General features: G+C 39.4%; 1 protein-coding gene across 1 annotated transcript in view; it reads right to left on the bottom strand.

The window, feature by feature from the left end:
* LOC122690072 (odorant-binding protein-like) overlaps positions 1-20114 on the bottom strand; it is a 48577-nt gene that overhangs the window by 27428 nt on the left and 1035 nt on the right. The gene's annotated exons all lie outside the window — the stretch shown is intronic.

Raw genomic sequence — 20114 nt, forward strand, 5'->3', positions numbered from 1 at the left:
CTTAAAATCCTGGAAATAGAACTGCCATATGATCCAGCAATCCCACTTCTGGGCATACACACTGAGGAAACCAGATCTGAAAGAGACATGTGCACCCCAATGTTCATCACGTCACTGTTTATAATAGCCAGAATATGGAAGCAACCTAGATGCCCATCAGCAGACAAATGGATAAGGAAGCTGTGGTACATATACACAATGGAATATTACTCAGCCATTAAAAAGAATTCATTTGAATCAGTTCTAATGAGATGGATAAAACTGGAGCCCATTATACAGAGTGAAGTAAGCCAGAAAGATAAAGACCATTATAGTATATTAATGCATATATATGGAATTTAGAAAGATGGTAATGATAACCCTATATGCAAAACAGAAAAAGAGACACAGATGTACAGAACAGACATTTGGACTCTGTGGGAGAAGGCGAGGATGGGATGTTTTGAAAGAGAACAGGATCGAAACATGTATATTATCTATGGTGAAACAGATCAAGAGTCCAGGTTGGATGCATGAGACAAGTGCTTGGGCCTGGTGCACTAGGAAGTCCCAGAGGGATTGGGTACAGAGGGAGGTGGGAGGGAGGATTGGGATGGGGAATACATGTAAATCCATGGCTGACTCATGTCAATGTATGACAAAAACCACTACAATATTGTAAAGTAATTAGCCTCCAACTAATAAAAATAAATGAAAAAAAAAATACTGGAGTGTGTTACCATTTCTCTTTCCAGGGGATCTTCACAATCCAGGGATCAAAGGTGGAACTCCTGCATAGTTGGCAGTTTCTTTACTGTCTGAACCACAGCATTTACATACACTAAAGTAAGAGTTGGACAATTTAGAAAGCTGAGTGTCAAAAAATTGATGCTGTTGAACTGTGGTGTTGGAGAAGACCCTTGAGAGTCCCTTGGACTGCAAGATTCAACCAGTCCATATTTTTCTCTTTGTGAAATTACCACACTGTCTTGATGACTGTTGCTTTGTACTATCATCTGAAGACACGCAGGTTGATTTCTTCACTTCCATTCTTCTTTCTTGAAATTACTTTGGCTATTCGAGGTTATTTTGTGTGTGTTTCCATACAAATTGTGAAATCATTTGTTCTAGTTTTCTAAAAATACCATTGGTAGCTTGATAGGAATTGCATTGAATCTCTAGATTGCTTTGGGTAGTATACTCATTTTCACTATATTGTTTCTTCTGATCCATGAACATGGTATATTTCTCCCATTATTTGTGTCCTCTTTGATTTCTTTCATTAGTGTTTTACAGTTTTCTATATATAGGTCTCTTGTTTATTTAGGTAGATTTATTCCTGATTATTTTATTCTTTTCATTGCAATAGTGAAAGGAATTGTTTCCTTAAATTCTCTTTCTGTTTTCTCATTGTTGGGGTATAGGAATGCAAGGGATTTCTGTGTGTTCATTTTATATCCTGCAACTTTACTATATTCATTGATTAGCTCTAGTAATTTTCTAGTGGTGTCTTTAGAGTTTTCTGTGTAGAGGCTCATGTCATCTGCAAATGGTGAGAGTATTATTTCTTCCTTTCCAATCTGGATTCCTTTTATTTTGGTTTCTTCTCTGATTGCTGTGGCTAAAACTTCCAAAAGTATGTTGAATAGTAGTGGTGAGAGTGGGCACCCTGTCTTCTTCCTGACTTTAGAGGAAATGATTTCAATTTTTCCCCCTTGAGGATGAGACTTGTTGTGGGTTTATCATATATGGTATTTAATATGCTGAGGTATGTTCTTCCTATGCCTGCTTTCTGAATACTTTTATCATAAGTGGGTGTTGAATTTTGTCAAAGGCTTTCTGTGCACCTATAAAGATAATTATATGGTTTTCAACTTTCAATTTGCTAATGTGTTGTGTCACATAGATTGATTTGCAAGTATTGAAGAATCCTTGCCTCCGTTGGATACAGCCCACTTGGTCACGATGTATGATTTTGTAAAATGTTGTTGGATTCTGTTTGCTAGAATTTCGTTAAGGATTTTTGCATCTAGTTCATCTTTGATGTTGACATGTAGCTTTTTATTCTGTGGCATCTTTGTCTGGTTGGTATTAGGGTAATGGTCACCTCATTGAATGAGTTTAGCAGTTTCCATTCCACTGCAATTTTCTAGAAGAGTTTGAGTAGGATAGGTGTTAGCTCTTTTCTAAATTTTTGGTAGAAATCAACTGTGAAGCCATCTGGTCCTGGGCATTTGTTGGAAGATTTTTCATTACAGTTTTGATGTCTGTGCTTGTGATGGGTCTGTTAAGATTTTCTATTTCTTTCTGGTTCAGTTTTGGAAGGCTATATTTTTCTAAAAATTCATCCATTTCTTCCAAGTGGTGTACTTTATTGCCATATAGTTGCTGAGAGTAGTCGCTCATGATCCTGTGTATTTTGGTACTGTCTGTTGGGATATCTCCACTTTCATTGGTAATTTTGTTGCTTTGATTCTGCTCCATTTTTTCCTTGATGAGTCTTGTTAATGGTTTGTCTATTTTATTTATCTTCTCAAAGAAACACCTTTTAGTTTTGCTGATATTTGCTATAGTCTCCTTTGTTTCTGCTCTGATTTTTGTGATTTCTTCTCTTCTACTAACTTTCAGGTTCTTCATTTCATCTTTCTCTAGTAGCTTTAAGTGTAAAATTAGTTTATATATTTGATTTTTGTCTTCTTTCTTGAGGTAAGCTTGTATTGCTATGAACCTTCCTCTTGGTAATATTTTTATTGAATCCCATAGGTTTTGGGTGGTCGTGTTTTCATTTTCATATGTTTCTATGCATATTTTGATTTCCTTTTTTATTTCTTCCATGATTTGTTTGTTATTCAGAAACGTGTTGTTTAACCTCCATATGTTTGTATTTTTAATAGTTTTTTTTTGTTGTTGTTCCCGGTAGTTGACATCTTATCTTACCTCATTATGATCAAAGAAGATACTTGAAATGACTTAAATTTTCTCGAATTTACCAAGGCTAGATTTATGGCCCAGATTGTGGTCTATCTTGCAGAAGGTTCCAGGTGCACTTGAGAAAAAGGTGAAATTCATTCTTTTGGGGTGAAATGTCCCATTGATATTAATTCGGTCTAACTGGTCCATTGTATCATTTAAAGTGTGTTTCCTTGCTAATTTTCTCTTTCATTGATCTGTTCATACGTATGAGTGGGCTATTAAATTCTCCCACTATTATTGTGTTACTATTAACTTCCCCTTTCAGAGCTGTTAGCATTTGCCTTACAAATTGTGGTGCTCCTATGTTGGGTGCATATATATTTATAATTGTTATATCTTCTTCTTAGTTTGATCCTTTGATCATTATGTAGTGTCCTTCTTTGTCTCTTTTCATGGTCTTTATTTCAAAGCTTACTTTATCTGATATGAGTATTGCTACTCCTGCTTTCTTTTAGTCTCTATTTCCATGAAATCTCTTTTTCCAGCCCCTTAAATTTCAGTCAGTATGTGTCCCTTGTTTTGAGGTGGGTCTCTTGTAGACAGCATATATAGGGATCTTTGGTTTCTATCCATTCACCCAGTCTTTGTCTTTTGGTTGGAGCATTCAACCCCTTTACATTTAAGGTAATTATTGATAAACATGATCCCATTGCCATTTGCTTTATTGTTTTGGGTTCAATTTTATCAACTTTTTCTGCGTTCCCTGTCTACAGAAGATCCTTTAGCATTTGTTGAAGAGCTGGTTTGTTGATGCTGAATTCTCTCAGCTTTCACTTGTCTGTAAAGCTTTTGATATCTCCTTCTTATCTGAATGAGATCCATGCTATGTATAGTATTCTGGATTACAGATTTTTCTCTTTCATCACTTTAAGCATGTCCTGCCATTACCTTCTGCCCTAAAGGTTTCTATTGAAAGATCAGCTGTTATCCTCATGGGGCTCTCCTTGTGTGTTATTTGTTGCTTTTCCCTTGCTGCTTTTAATATTTGCTCTTTGTGTTTGATCTTTGTTAGTCTGATTAATATGTGTCTTGGGATGTTTCACCTTGGGTTTCTCCTATTTGGGACTTTCTGGATTTCTTGGATTTGGATGGCTATTTCCCTCCTCATTTTAAGGAAGTGTTAAACTATTATCTCTTCAAGTATTTTCTCATGCCCTTTCTTTTTGTCTTCTTCTCTGACACCTATGATTTGAATGTTGGGATATCTAACATTGTGCCAGAGGCCTCTGAGATTGTCCTCATTTCTTTTAAATGTTTTTTCTTTGGAAAAGCACATTTTCACCACAAACCCAACAAATACAGATCATGGGTAGAGTATAAACAGATTTATGTTACTGGAATTAGTACTCCTGATGTAATGTACACATTAGTTGAAAGATGTGTTACTACAATTGACACACAATGGAACAGAAAATTTCACTTGTCCTTTATCTATTAAAGGAATTGATGACAATGTTCCATAAAGATGCAGGTCAAGAAGATTTAATTGAAACTGGAACCTATTATACTGAGTGAAGTAAATCAGAGAAACACCAATACAGGATGTTAAGGCATATGTATGGAATTTAGAAGGATGGTAATGGTGATCCTATCTGCAAGACAGTAAAAGAGACAGAGAAGCAAATGGTAGTCTTTTGGACTATGTCAGAGAAAGTGAGTGTGGGCCGATAAGAGAAAAGCATAGAAACATGACTATTACCATATGGTAAATAGATAACCAGTTCAAGATTGATGCATGAAGCAGGACACTTAAAGCCAGTGCTTTGGGATAACCCAGAGGGATGGGTTCGGGAGGAAGGTGGGAGGGGGTTTCAGGTCACATACACCATGGCCAATTCATGTCAACGTATGGCAAAAACCAACACAAGATTGTAATTAGCCTCCCATTAAAATAAGTTAATTTTTTTTAAAAAGATTTAATTGGAAATTTTCCAAGCAATTTAAAGAAATGTCTCTAGACTGAGGTGAAGCCATCTATAAATACATGATTATATTAAAATATTTAATCCATATTAAGTATTAAATGTTTGTAAAACATTTAATATATGTTCATATTAAAAATTTTCCACCCTAATTTACTCCTTAATCCCCTAGACAGAATTAGTACCTTCTGACAGATTTGTCTAAACTCTGTATATATAAGTGTGCTTTTTCATTAATGCACAAGAATACTAACATAATGGATAGCAGTCTTTGCTTTACACATATATGAGAATTAATACATAAAGAGAATCATATTTCTGCTTGTGTTTATTTGAAGTACTAGTATTTTTACAGATTGTGTTGATTCACAGAGTTGTAGTTTATGAATGCAACTTCTTACATTTTTTACTATGACTGAGTCAAAGCTACTAGACTCTTGACATTATTTCTAAGTGTTTCACATTACAAAGAGCACACCTGTAATTTGTGTGTGTGTGTATGTGTGTGTGTGTGTGTGTGTGTGTATGAATTGTTTCATAATTTCTCTAAATAGAAAGCCTTATCAAAGTGACTGAAATGCTATGGAGTTTGCTGGTGGGCCAGTGTTTATAAGTCCATCTTCCTATACACTTGGGGGTGTCGGTTCAATCCCTGGTCAGGGAACTTAGATCCCACATGCCCCCAGGCCAAAAAACCAAAATATAAAACAGAAGCAATATTGGAGCAAATTTAATGAAAAGCTTTAAAATGGTCCAGATTAAAAAAAAAAAAAAAAAAACTCTAAACAAAAAGTCAATACTCTTCTAGAATTTTGACAGATACAACCAACTAAGGGGACCTTTCAAAACACATTTGCATGTTTTTTTTTCTCAAGTCCTACTGTGTTATCCTCACACATACACACTTAAGACACTCTTCTAACTACCCTCAGAGCATCAATCAAAACTTCTCTATGGAAATATTTCCTCTTTCCAAAAAAGGACTACATATACACACTAAGTTCCCATTGTAATGTTTTACATCACATTTACATTTTATTTGGCAATATTTATGCAGTATTTGAGCTTCCCTCATAGCTCAATCCGTAAAGAAACTGCCTGCAATGTAGGAGACTCGGGTTTGGTTCCTGGGGTGGGAGGATCCCCTGGAGAAGGAAGTGGCAACCCACTCCAGTGTTCTTGTCTGGAGAATTCCATGGACAAAGGAGCCTGGCGGGCTACAGCCCACGGGGTCACAAATAGTCAGACATGACCAAAGCCAGTAACATGCATGTAGAATTTACCTTTTTTGTTTTATTTTTTGAAGGGTAATTGCTTTAAAGAATTGTGTTGTTTTCTGTCAAAAGTCAATGTGAGTCAGCCATCAGTCAGTTCAGTTCAGTTCAGTTCAGTTCAGTCGCTCAGTCGTGTCCAACTCTTTGCGACCCCATGAATCACAGCACGCCAGGCCTCCCTGTCCATCACCAACTCCCAGAGTTTACTCAGACTCATGCCCATTGAGTCTGTGATGCGAATCAGCCATAGGTATACATATATCCCCTCCATTTAAAATACCCTCCTCTCTCCTTTCTCAGGAAGACTGCTCCATGTATGATGAACTCAATTGGCTTCCTGCTGAATTCTGAGAATAGGCTCTCGTTGGCACTAAATCTGAACTTATTGAATTCAGCACAATGTGTGCACAGAAGGAATCTTAACGAACACACGTTCTTTTTGTTGCATGTGTAGGTACAAAGTGACACAGGTTCTTTTTGATGCATGTGTAGGTACAAGGTGACAGCACAAAATTTATTGTCTAGTCTGTTACTGTCAGATAAAGGAGAACTCAAGACTTTCTGCAGGGCAATGAAACTTTTCCAGGTTCGGTGCACACACCTTCCAAATGAAGGGTCTGGAGTTTACCGCCGTGGATGCTGGCTTTGGGTTCCACCCTGGTTATTAGCTCACAGTCACCAGCTATTAGAGTAGGGTGGAGAGACTGAAAACCTCAATTCCTATTTCATTGATAATAAACACTTTGATCTAGGGCTGTGTCCAAACCAACTGAAATACCCACAAAGGAATTGTCCAACATTTCAAGATAAAAAATACAGACATGATGAAATGAAAACAAAGAGCAGGAACACAGTAATATAAAGTCAAAGGTGTCCAGTGAAGATACACAGTGGACCTTTCTCTGTGGGCCTTGTCCTCTCTGAGAGTAGTAGTGTTAGTTGTTCAGTCGTGCCTGACTCTTTGCAATCCCATGGACTGTAGACCACCAAGCTCCTCTGTCCATGGGATTCTCCAGGCAAGAATACTGGAATGGATTGCCATTCCCTTCTCCAGAGGGTTTTTGCAACCTAGGGATTGATCCCTGGTTTCCTGCATTGCAGGCAATTCTTTACAGTTTGAGATACTGGGAAGACCTGTCCTCTCTGAGAGTTGCAGGGAATTTTATCTTGTCCACATCTACCTGCAACATCAAAGTTTACACAAGGATTAGGAAGGTAATGGAGGACCACATAATGTAATACTTTTCTGCAAAAGAAAAATCATGGGCTTGTGGTTTATTATCCAAACTTAGATTCTAAGTACACTGAAACTTTGCTCAGAAATCCTTGAGGGAACCAGCTGTTTTTGTGGTCAAGATCAAAAGATTTACATTGTTTAAAACAGGAGTCTTGTGAGCAAAGTTATAAAACTAATGATCACAGAGAAAATAGAAAATTAAGACACATTTAATGAGCTTGGAAAAAAGAGGTTTAATAGTTACAGAAACCTGAATAAATTCAAGGAGACATCAGGAAGACATTTCCATCACAACATAACATTATTTTGGACCAGTTACAAGACTAATGGTTTTTCAGGAGTGTTCCATTTTTATTTATTATTCTATTATCCACAATTTGATCAACATTTATTTCCTGCTCTTCAGCCACTCTACAGCCACTCTACATAGACAGCCAACATGCCTGGTACCGTGGATGTTCCACCCCAGGTCTTCGTTGACCTTGGAAAGCTTCACCGGCCACTGAGTGTTGATCAACGTGCTGCACAGTGTCTGGGGCAAAGGCCCTGCTGGTGTCACCAGGAACGGGGTGTGAACAAGGCTGGAACCACGGGTGTAGGACGTCCTGGAGTGGAGAGCTCCCTGGCCTCAGTGTTGCCGCTAGCCACCCTGAGACTGATCTGTCACCCAAGAGTGGAGGGCTCCCCCTCATCATTTCTTTTATTAGGGTAACATTTATTTACCTGAGAACTGGTTCAATTGGAACTGGTTCATTAGGAAACTAGTTCCAGTGAAGGTGGGTAGCCTAGTTGGAATTAGTTCATGTTTTGTAGGGTAAATTTATTTACATAATTTCTGAAGTGATTTGGCAATCCACTCCAGGATTCTTGGCTGGAGGATCCCACGGACAGGAAGGATGGGTGGACTACAGACCATGGGGTCACACAGAGTGGGACACTCTCTGAGTAATTAAACTTCCCTTTATTAGAAGGGCCTCCTTGGTGGCTTAGACAGTGAAGAATCTGCGTGCATAGCAGAAGACCCAGGTTCAATCGCTAGTTTGGGAAGATCTCCTGTAGAAGGGAATGGCAAGCCACTCCACTGTTCTTGCCTGGATTATCCCACGGACTGGGGAGCCTGGTGGGCTGCAGTCCACAGGGTCACAAAGAGTCAGACTCAGCTGACTGACTGACACAACACACGCTCCTCTGTGCATTGATGTTGGAGTTCGCTTGTGCCTTCTTTGTTGGAATTTGCCTCCATTCCTTTGTGTCTTGCTGTTCTCAAACTTATAAAAATGGGAGACATTAAATGTATTCCAAAGGAAAGTTCTTTGGGATGTACATAACATAGGGTAAGACCAAAAGAGCTATGACCCCTGAATGACTCCCGTTTTGAGAATCTGGCAGTTTGAAGCACTTTTCAAAAAAGAGGAACACGCTGGTCATAAATGAAGAGGCCCAGAGTCTCCCACATACTCCCACAGAATCGAGTAGTCTGATTCTAATTTCCCTAGAGGAGCCCTTACAGTGGGGAGCTTCAGTTCCAGTCTGGGGAGCACCCGCTGCGAAGGAAAACTCCAACCTTTTGGACAAGGTTCAAAGGTCTTACGGGGCTGGGAAATCATGTTACTGTTCCTTTCCAGCTGCCTAGGTTTGGGTTTATTCTGGCTACATTCGTAACACGCAGGCATCTGGTACTAACTGCTCGAGCTGAAATGAGAAGTGTTTCTTCTAACGTCCCCCTGCCCACACTCTTGCCTTTCTCTCTTCTTGAATCCTCTGCGAATAAGCTATGGACATTGGAAGCAACTGAGGAAATCTGGCTACAGTTATTCTCTCTTGTATGTCCGAGCCATATAGCCCACTCTGCCCCAGTAGGAGCTGTCTCCCAAACAAGTGAGGGCTCTCATTTCCGCTTCCTCCCGTGAGCTGAGAACCTGGTCAACTAGTATCCTGCGGGCATGAGTCAGGCACGTGAAAGCCATTAGGTCATCCGCCACTTGAAGTTTCCTGTGACCTCATAAGGAGTAAGGGAACAGGCCAGATGTTCTCTGGGCAAATTAGGTAAAAGTTGGTTCAGGAGAACACTGAGCCCACGTCCCGTGGCTGCTCCCCTCGGGGCAGAAAGAGGCAGATTCCTCCGTCTCTCTCTCCTGGTACCTTCACCTCCTTCCCTGTCATTTCAGGCTGACTTACAGGAGCCAAGGTGTTGCCTCTGAATCTTCCCAAGAGTTCTTCTCTCCTAAGCTAGATGAGGAAAAGTGAAGCTTTCCAACACAGGTAAACGGGTATGTCAAGTCCTTCCGTATCACTGAGGTGGGCACCAAATTCTTTCAAAAAGAGAAACGAGCCTATGCTCTTTCACAACCATAGTCTTTATAGCACCACAAGATTAGCTCCAAATATCCTTTACACTCCAAAAACCTCTGCTGTTTATCTTGAGATGCTTGTCAACATTAAAAAAAAAAGTGGGGGGGGAGTCATTCTAGGCAGAAGACGCTTATATTTTTTATGCGAAAATCTCCTATTGGTCTTCTCAGCAACACTCATCTGTGATGCCTTTTTTACATGTGAATTTTAGAGAGTGTAATGTAATTCAGATGTTGGCTTGTCCAAGGTAATTAGAAACTTTTTTTTTTTCCTGTAAATATCTGGCTGCCTCGTCAAGAGAGCTTGACTTGTTCCACCTGTCAGAAACCCAACTTAAATCCAACCTGTTTGAAAACTGATGTGTTTCACAATGCCTTACCTGACAGTACTGAAATCTTGAAATGAGAACGTTTCTTTGTATGCATCTTTTTCTTTGGATTACAATGCCATGGTTGATTTGTAGAAGAATTCTATGTAATTGGCTTAAAAAATAAGTGTTTATAAACTTACAAACTCAACAATTTGAAATATAAGAGAAATTAAGCTCAATGAATTTCAGGTTCCTGTTGAACAGTTGTTGCTGAACAATAAGACGCCGGGATTGTTGACCTCCATAGGAGACAAATTCAATCCGGGGCCAGAGATGAGGCTGGATTGCTCAGAGCTTTTGTGTAATAAAGTTTTATTGAAGCATAAAGGAGATAGAGAAAGCTTCTGACATAGGCATCAGAAGGGGGCCGAAAGAGTACCCCCTTCCTAGTCTTTAGCTGTAAGTTATATAGTCACTCACAGTCTGTTAATGAAAAGAAAGGAATGTTTTAGAATTTAGAATGGCACCAGATAATTCATCCCTGGCCATAAAACGATTGACTTGAATCTTGTAGAAGGGCAGATTACTAACAAATAGTTTTGTTTACACAGAAGAGGGGAACAATACCTGAGTGAGTAGGTTGGGCCGTTTGGCCAAACTTACTGAGTTTGGGGTAAATTAACATAGCTTTATGATAAACATTTCCATAAAAAAATGTATTGGTTAACTCAAGGTTTGAGAATAGTTAGCTTCAGGTGAAACCCGGTGTCATGGCAACACAGCATTTTAAGAGAAACCTCCTTTTAAATTTGTATAGAGAAGGAAAACCATATCGCTGGTTTGTTTCCTCCTGCCGCTTAAGAGAGATAAAAATGTCTGGCACTTGCAGCCTATTTCCTCCGTTTGGAGACCCCTGGTCTTCCTGCCTGTTACCCTCTCACTGTGAACTGGGAAATAGCATTAAACTAGTATCTGGTATTAATGTTTAATTTTCTTGATCCAAGTAATATACACGCCTTAAGTCACAACATAAAACATAATATTAGGCTGAATATTTTCATTGTACCTATGCGGTGATTGTAGCCATGAAATTAAAAGACGCTTACTCCCTGTAAGGAAAATGATGACCTTCCTACACAGCATATTGAAAAGCAGAGACATTACGTTGTCAACAAATGTCCCTCTTGTCAAGGCTATGGTTTTTCCAGTGGTCATGAATGGATGTGAGGGTTGGAGTGTAAAGAAAGCTGAGCACCGAAGAATTGATGCTTTTGAACTGTGGTGTTGGAGAAGACTCCTGATGGTCCCTTGGAATGCAAGGAAATCCAACCAGTCTGTCCTAAAGGAAATCAGTCCTGAATATTCATTGGAAGGACTGATGCTGAGGCTAAAACTCCAGTACTTTGGCCACCTGATGTGAAGAGCTGTCTCATTGGAAAAGACCCTGATGCTGGGAAAGCGTGAGGGCAGGAGGAGAAGGGGACAACAGAGGATGATGTGGTTGGATAGCATCACTGACTCAATGGACATGGGTTTGGGTGAACTCTGGGAGTTGGTGATGGACAGGGAAGCCTGGCGTGCTGGGGTTCATGGGGTCTCAAAGAGTTGGACACGACTTAGTGACTGAACTGAACTGAACTGAGGTTTAATATAAGCTAAAGAAGATCTTATTATGTCTGTTACAAGGAAAGTAACTCTGTGAAAAAACCCGTGAGGAAAGAGTGCAAATGTGATATGAGTTTTCATTGAATGTTTGGAAATAATTAAGTGTTTAAGGATCTCTCTAAATATCCTGCAACTTGAAAGTTAAAATTGTGATAAAATATATTCTGATGAAGTGTTTGTAGAAAATGACCCCAAAAAGTGTTTTTTACATGATCAGTCAGTACTGACTGAGTCTAAAACAACTTTAACTGAGTAAATGAACCTTTAAACCAAGCAGAGGCAAAATGTAAGTTTAACTTTTGTCTCTTTTAAAAAAATTCAAGCTTTCATAAAATTTATTTTTCCTTTGATAAGGTGTTTTAACTTTTTCTCCCTTTTCAGCTGATCTGTTTTTCCCTTGAAATTTTGTGCAGTCATTTTGCCTAAGTAAATAAGTATTTTTCACAGTGACCTAGGAATCTACTATGTTTTAAAACACTTCATTTTTTCCTGAATGCTCTTTTAACAAATCTTGTAAAATCAAATTCCCTCTAGCTGACTTTGGGATGCATGGAAGGGTCCCTAGAAGAACTGAATGAAAGACATTAAGCGAGTTTCATGTGGTGTGATAAATTAGGTGGGAGGAGTTTTCAGATGAGAAAGACATCTGAAGTTATTTTCTAAAAGATGCAGATATTCTAGAGATTATATGGGGTTTCTAAATCAATGATATGTGCTGGTAGAATATTAATCATATTTCTAGTTATTATCTGAAAGTGTTGCATGTCACTTCACTAACCAGGTTCTTTGTAAATTGCATTGTAATAGGATTTAAAGTTGCCTTCTTGAGACTTTTGTCATTAAGGTTAGGTATAGTTCCACTCTGATATCTTTGTAAAAATGCCTCCTCTTCAAGAAGATTGACTTAAAAAAAAAGAAAAGAAAAAAAAAAGCCTTTGGATAAATGCAAGTTGCTGACTTTCAGACTATAATGCTGAACTGAGGAAAAATACATAAATAAATAATTCTCACGGGAAACCGGATGGCTTCACAAAGCTGCTAACATAAAGAACTTGTTGCATAGGACTGAATAACTAGCAAATATGGTTATAATTTTTATGGTTTCTATCCAAAAAAATTACTGGTTTAAACCTATGTTTTCCAGGTATAAGAAAAACCGCATCAAATAGCTAGTACCTTGGTAAGTTATGCCTTCTGTGAGTAAAGTGGAAACATTTATCTTTTTCTCCCTACCTACCTGATCCTGTCAGTAACATATGCTTGTCTCAAAGACTAAGCCATGTATAAATGCGCATGGCCAGTACAATGAAACTGCAGATAGCTCATTATCAATAACTCAGTTATTCCCCTCCCAGGGTCACTTGATTACTGCAACTCGATATAGTTCAGTTCAGTCGCTCTGTCGTGTCCGACTCTTTGCGACCTCATGGGCTGCAGCACGCCAGGCCTTCCTGTCTGTCACCAACTCTCGGAGTTTACCCAAACTCATGTCCACTGAGTCAGTGATGCCATCCAACCATCTCATCCTCTGTTGGCCCCTTCTCCTCCTGCCTTCTACCTTTCCTAGCATCAGGGTATTTTCAAATGAATCAGCTTTCTGCATCAGGTGGCCAAAGTACTGGACTTTCATCTTCAACATCAGTCCTTCACTCAGGATTGATCTCCTTTAAGATGGATTGTTTGAACCTCTGTGCATTCCAAGGGACTCTCAAGAGTCTCCTCCAATGCCACAGTTCCAAAACATCAATTCTTCCGTGCTCAACTTTCTTTATAGTCCAACTCTCACATCCATACATGACTAATGGAGAAACCATAGTTTTGACTAGATGGACCTTTGTTGGCAAAGTTGTATGTCTGCTTCTTCATCTGCTGTCTAGGTTTGTCATAACTTTCCTTCCCAGGAGTAAGCATCTTTTAATTTCATGGCTGCAGTCACCATCTGCAGTGATTCTGGAGCCCCCCAAAATAAATTCAGCCACTGTTTCCCTATTTATTTGACATGAAGTGATGGGACCATATTCCATGAGCTTAGTTTTCTGAATGTTGATCTTTAAGCCAATTTTTTCACTCTCCTTTTTCACTTTCATCAAGATGCTCTATAGGTGTTCTTCACTGTCCTCAAGAGGCTCTTTAGTTCTTTGCTTTCTGCCATAAGGTTGGTGTCATCTGCATAGCTGAGGTTACTGATATTTCTCCTGGCAATCTTGATTCCAGCTTGTGCTTCATCCAGCCCAGCATTTCTTATGATGTACTCTACATATAAGTTAAATAAGCAGGGTGACAGTATACAGCTTTGACATACTCCTTTTCCTATTTGGATCCAGTCTGTTGTTCCTTGTCCAGTTCTAACTGTTACTTCCTGACCTGCATACAAATTTCTCAAGAAGCAGGTCAGGTGGTCTGGTATTTCCATCTCATTCAGGCGCCGCTCACCACTCCAGCACCACAGAAACTGGATTACAAGTAGTTATAGTGATCATTGTTTACATTTGTTCTTTGTTTTCAAATTGTGCTTTGTATCTCTGTGTTGAACTACATCATTGTCAATGTCACTAGCTTCATTTCTTAAATACAGTCTGATTTTAAGGACTGTTGCCTCTTGCAGTACCCAAAAGGAAATCAGGCCTCTAACAATACTTTCATGGCTAAACATCTTGAGAAAATCACATGTATAACATAAAATACTTGCAACACTGAGATTCTAAATATGGGAAGAAGCAATGAGGGAAAATGTCTCCTGGATTGTAGTTAGCCAGAATCCACAGAGAATTTTTAATTACTGATGGGGCCTGGTCCAAAACTTAGCACCTGGAGTGGCACATCAAAATTTTTTGCCTAAACTGGATGGAGCCTCCCAGTGCCGTGGGACAAGTGTTGACAATGAAATATCGCCCAAATATTGGTCACATTCATGAACAAGAGGGGGAAGCCTGAAAATTGGAACCAGCAATCGCAGCCCTCCAACATGAGCTGGTCAGACGAGAAGAAGGAGAATATCTGTTATCTAGGATCACCACTCTACAGCCACTTCCTATGGTGAACCCTGAAGAAATGCTGAGAATATAGGATACCATGCCCTCAGAGAGCTGAAGTATATACCAAAAAAGTCATTTTACTGAGCCCTGACTCTTGTGTCTTCCCATGCATGGAAAAGTGCTCAGTTCCGTAACTTGAGTCATTCTCTCCTGGATTTCAAGTGCAGAATTTTGAAGGTGACAGTAGGTGTAGAGTAGACACTTTCCAAAGAGGAAAACAAGAAGCAAAATCTCAACCTATGAAACACGGACACCAATGGTGAACACTCCCAGAATGATCCTTCTCATGAAGCAGAATGGTCACTGCCCTCTTTTTCCACAAGACAGTGGAATGGACTTTCACAGCGGAGAACTGTAGTGAGGAACCACAGCTGACTCCGTGTTGGAACTGTTTCTTTGACTTGCATTTTGTTGCCATTGTTATTATAATCACACATAATGGCCTGCCTCAGAAGACCCTACCCTTCAGCCTGACTGTTAAAGTGCCTTTTCTCAGCTCACAGGGAGATAATCTGACCCTGCCCAGCTATGAAAAGAAGAAATTAACACACGCATTCCAAAGGCTGGCCCATCCTGAGATGTTCTGCAAGACTCAAGACCATTTTTACTTTACTTCCTCACTGTCTCTAGCTCTCTCTTCTGCCTTTTCACTTTAGTTTCTCACAACTTCTCTCCCTCTTGCCCGGAGCCAACACAGGAGACCCTACCCACGACAAGGCCATGAGGGAGAAAACCTGACAGGCAAGTCGGATCAGGTTTTCAGGGGTTTCGAAAAGGCCAGCTCATGAGATCCCACCCATGACAAGGTCACGGGGAGAAAGCCTGACAGGCAAGGCAGATCAGGTTTTCAGGGATTTCGAAAAGCTGCCCCTGGCGCTCACCTTACAGATGATATCTGTCTTTCTGATGCCTGCCTCAATGGACTACTCCCTAATTTCTGTGACACAGGCAGAAGGCCTTCCTTCCCCGACACATGCACCCCAATGTTCATCGCAGCACTGTTTATAATAGCCAGGACATGGAAGCAACCTAGATGCCCATCAGCAGATGAATGGATAAGGAAGCTGTGGTACATATACACCATGGAATATTACTCAGCCATTAAAAAGAATTCATTTGAATCAGTCCTAATGAGATGGATGAAACTGGAGCCCCTTATGCAGAGTGAAGTAAGCCAGAAAGATAAAGAACATTACAGCATACTAACACATATATATGGAATTTAGAAAGATGGTAACGATAACCCTATATACAAAACGGAAAAAGAGACACAGAAATACAGAACAGACTTTTGAACTCTGTGGGAGAATGTGAGGGTGGGATATTTCAAAAGAACAGCATGTATACTATTTATGGTGAAACAGATCACCAGCTCAGGTGGGATGCATGAGACAAGTGCTCGGGCCTGGTACACTGGGAAGACCCAGAGGAATCGGGTGGAGAGGGAGGTGGGAGGGGGGATCGGGATGGGGAATACATGTAAATCTATGGCAAAAGAAAAAAAAAATAAAAAAAAAATAAAGAGTAACAGCAAAAAATTAAAAAAAATTGCATTGGTCAATAATCAAAAAAAATAAAATAAAATAAAAAACACTGAATTAAAAAAAAAAAAAGGAATCAATTTAGAACTTTAATCAATAAGTTTCCCAGGTGCTGGTATTTTATGAGATTATCCAGGGTGAAAGGAATGTTTTAATTTAAACTCCTTTGCTGGTAGTTTGTTAGCCAAATGCATTTATGCCCTTGGTACTAATATGAATGATTGCTTATAATATCCTAATCATAAAAAAAGCATAAAGAACCTGATTATATAAAAGCCCTAATAGACATAGAGCCTTTTTAAGGGGTAAAGGAGTCCTATTAGAAAACATAGGAAAAATTATTCTATAGGTGGTTATTGGGTTCAGATTTGGTTGCTGTGTTTTGCTTGCTGTGTTTTGCTTTTAATGTGCTAAGGTAGTGTATTAGAAACCATTGTTAATATAGTTTAAGATTTAGAGAAATAAGGACTTAGCCCTAGTGTGGTAACAATGAGATGGTTGTTAATTGTCAGCCAGGAGTGCTAGGCAGAGGGTGCCTCACTGAAGCCGTAGAGTCTGTATGGGGTAAACTTCTTAGATAAACACAACTGACAACTTTTGCAGAAAGATTAATTTTTGTATTAACAAGGATATAATTCTACTCTGTACTATTTCCCTATGAGACTGCTACCATTCAGTTAAGGTCACCATAAAAACGGAAAACAGGTTTACATTCACCTGATCTGCATAAAATGTTAATGACCCCAAGGCCAGAAGATCATGTGCTAAGAATTACTATAGAATTAGAAAGCAAAAAAAAAAATCCTATTTTTCCTAAAAACCAAAATGATGTAATACTTATCCTGTGTAATCATGAGTAAGCTTCTTGTACCTTGAAAACGTTCTGTGAAAGGGTGTAAAACCGGTTGTCAAAAAGTAAAACACAGTCTTGGCCCTATCAAGGCTGGTCTCACGTGTCTTCTCTCTCCCTCCCTCCCTCCCTCTCTCTCTCACTGACGCCGTTCATCCTGGATCCTTCCAAGGCTGGACCCCGGCACCCTCTGGCTCTGTAAAATAACATGGCCTCCCAACCCTGACAAGATGGTTACTTTGAGACATTAGTCTACAATCTTCTCAGCCATCTGTCCAAATAAAGTCATATTCCTTGGCTCCCTGCCTCCTTTTTCACATTCACTGGTCTGTCAGTAGCACAACTAGAGAGTCCATGTGCCATAACTAAAGACCCAGCTGTGATGAAACAAAGATTTTGTGGGTTGCAACTAAGACCTAGTACAGACAAATATATTAATTCATTAATAAATAAGTATAAAAATACATTTTTGTCATAAAAGCTATATACACACTTTCTTTAAAATAGTGGGCTTGTGTTTGATTGTCTCAACTTTAAACTCTAAATGCATTGCAACCTTGGTCATGAATCATTGAGGGAAACTGAAATTTTGAGTGGCCAAGATCAATAGCCTCCTTGCAACGTTTAGTTAAGTGTTGTTCAATCTAACATGTAAAAGCAGTGGTTACAGAAAAAAACAGACAAGTAAAACAAAATTAATAACTTTTTGTCAGAGACTTCTCAGCTACAAAAACCTGAATAAATTTGAGGAAACCACAGGAAGATGTACCAAGAAGGGCTTAGAGTTATTTGGAGGGAGATTCATGGGGTTACAAAGAGTTGGACACGATTGAGCAACTGAACGGAACTGAATATCAGTAATGTTTTTGTAAGATGGTTCTTCTTTTATTTATTACTCTATTGCCTACATTTTGACCAATATTAATGAAAGTTGACATTAAAGGGCATATGAGTCCTTTCAGTAAAAAGCAACAGGATTTTTTTTTAATCAATTACCTTAAGGATGAAAACCTTTTCCATTTCTATTCTCTCTTTTAATTGGTGGAGAATGTCTTACAATGTTTTCTTGGCTTTTCCATACAACAGTGCAATTCAGCCATAATTATTCATTAATCACCTCTTTTTTGAGTCCCCTCCCCTCACCCCGTCTCACCCCTCCAGTTCATCACTGCGCTCCCTGTGTTTCACCAACTTCTCACCAGCTACATATTATTTGCAGGGAAGGAACAGAGATGCAGATATAGAGAACAGACTTGTGAACACAGTGAGGCAAGAAGAGTGCTAAGATGAATGGAAACCAACATGATTATTAGAACTATTGCACTAATCTCTTAGAAGAACTAGTGTCTACTCTCCCCTTGATTGGCAGTCAGAAAGATCTTCCTAAGATGGGATGGTCCTAGGATATGCTCCTAGGGGACACGTGTTGGTAAGAGTCCAAAACAGAAACCTGGGAATGCTGGAGGTACAAAAGTACAGATGGAAGAGTGATGATTGTATGGTAAGGGGTGTTAGCTAGGATCACGTGACTACTCAAATTTATCTGAATCCGGGACTTCTCTGGTGGTCCAGTGGTAGGATTCTGCACTTTCCCTGCACAGAATACAGGGGCCATATGTGTTTCATCCCCATTGGAGAACTAAGAACTTGCATGGTGCATGGTGCAGCCAAAATAAACAAATAGAAAAAAAAAAATTCATATCTGGATCAAAGACCAAAGACAGGAAACGGTTTCAGGATATTCTGAGATATGAAAACATTCTATCATGCAGATTTCACAGCTGAAAATATGACAGGGTAATATACAGAGGAATGTATGAACAAAAGAGATAACATGATATTGCAACTGAAAGAAAAGGGAATAAAAGGAAAATAATATAGATACTATTGTCAGTCCATGTGAACATGAAGGGAAGCGATCCTCTGAAGACATGAGCTGAAGACACACTTGAGACAACAAGCTCTCCTCAAAGGTCTGACTTCAATATAAATGAAGGGTTCAGAGCTCTGATCTGTCCCAGGAGCAGGCAGCACTGGGTCCGTTCTCACTTAGGTGACTTAGGAACCCTGAATCTCATTTCTTAATTTCTATACTAGTGAGAGGGTAACAGGCAGGAAGGCCAGGGGTCTCCAAATGGAGGAAAGAGGCTGCAAGTGCCAGACATTTTTATCTCTCTTAAGCGGCAGGAGGAAACAAGCCAGCGATATTATTTTCTTCTCTATACAAATTTAAAAGGAGGTTTCTCTTAAAATGCTGTGTTGCCATGATACCTGGTTTCACCTGAGCTAACCTTGAGTTAACTCAAACCTTGAATTAACCAATACGTTTCTTTGTCTTATGGAAATGTTGTCTTAAGCTATGACTCTGTCTTCAAGTTGGCTCCGCCCAATGGCCCAACCTACTTACTCAGGTATCCTTCCCCTAATCTATGTAAATGAAACTATTTGTTGGTAATCTGCCCTTCTACAAGATTCAAGTCAATCCTTTTATGGCCAGGGATGAATTATCTGGTGCCATTCTAAGCTTTATGACATTCCTTTCTTTTCATTAACAGATTGTGAGTGACTATATAACAATAATGTATCCTGCCTGAGGACAGTCTTTGGATTAAACCCTCTGGCTATTTCTGTTATCTTAAAACATAAATTATGGGAGTAGGTCTGGGCTTTACAAGGATGTATCCTGCCGGAGGACAATCTTTGCATTAAACCTTCTGGCCAACTCTGTTATCTTAAAATGTAAATTATGGGAGTAGGCCTCGTGAGGTCTTTACAACCTCCAGACAGTCTTTGGAGAGTATATAACTCCATTGCTAACACTAACAAAGGGGGTACTCTTTTGCCCCCTTCTGATGCCTATGTCAGAAGCTTTCTCTATCTCCTTTATACTTTAATAAAACTTTATTACACAAAAGCTCTGAGCAGTCCAGCCTCGTCTCTGGCCCCGGATAGAATCCGTCTCCTCCAGAGGCCAAG

Source organism: Cervus elaphus, chromosome X (genome assembly GCF_910594005.1).
Source record: "Cervus elaphus chromosome X, mCerEla1.1, whole genome shotgun sequence".
NCBI lineage: Eukaryota > Metazoa > Chordata > Mammalia > Artiodactyla > Cervidae > Cervus > Cervus elaphus.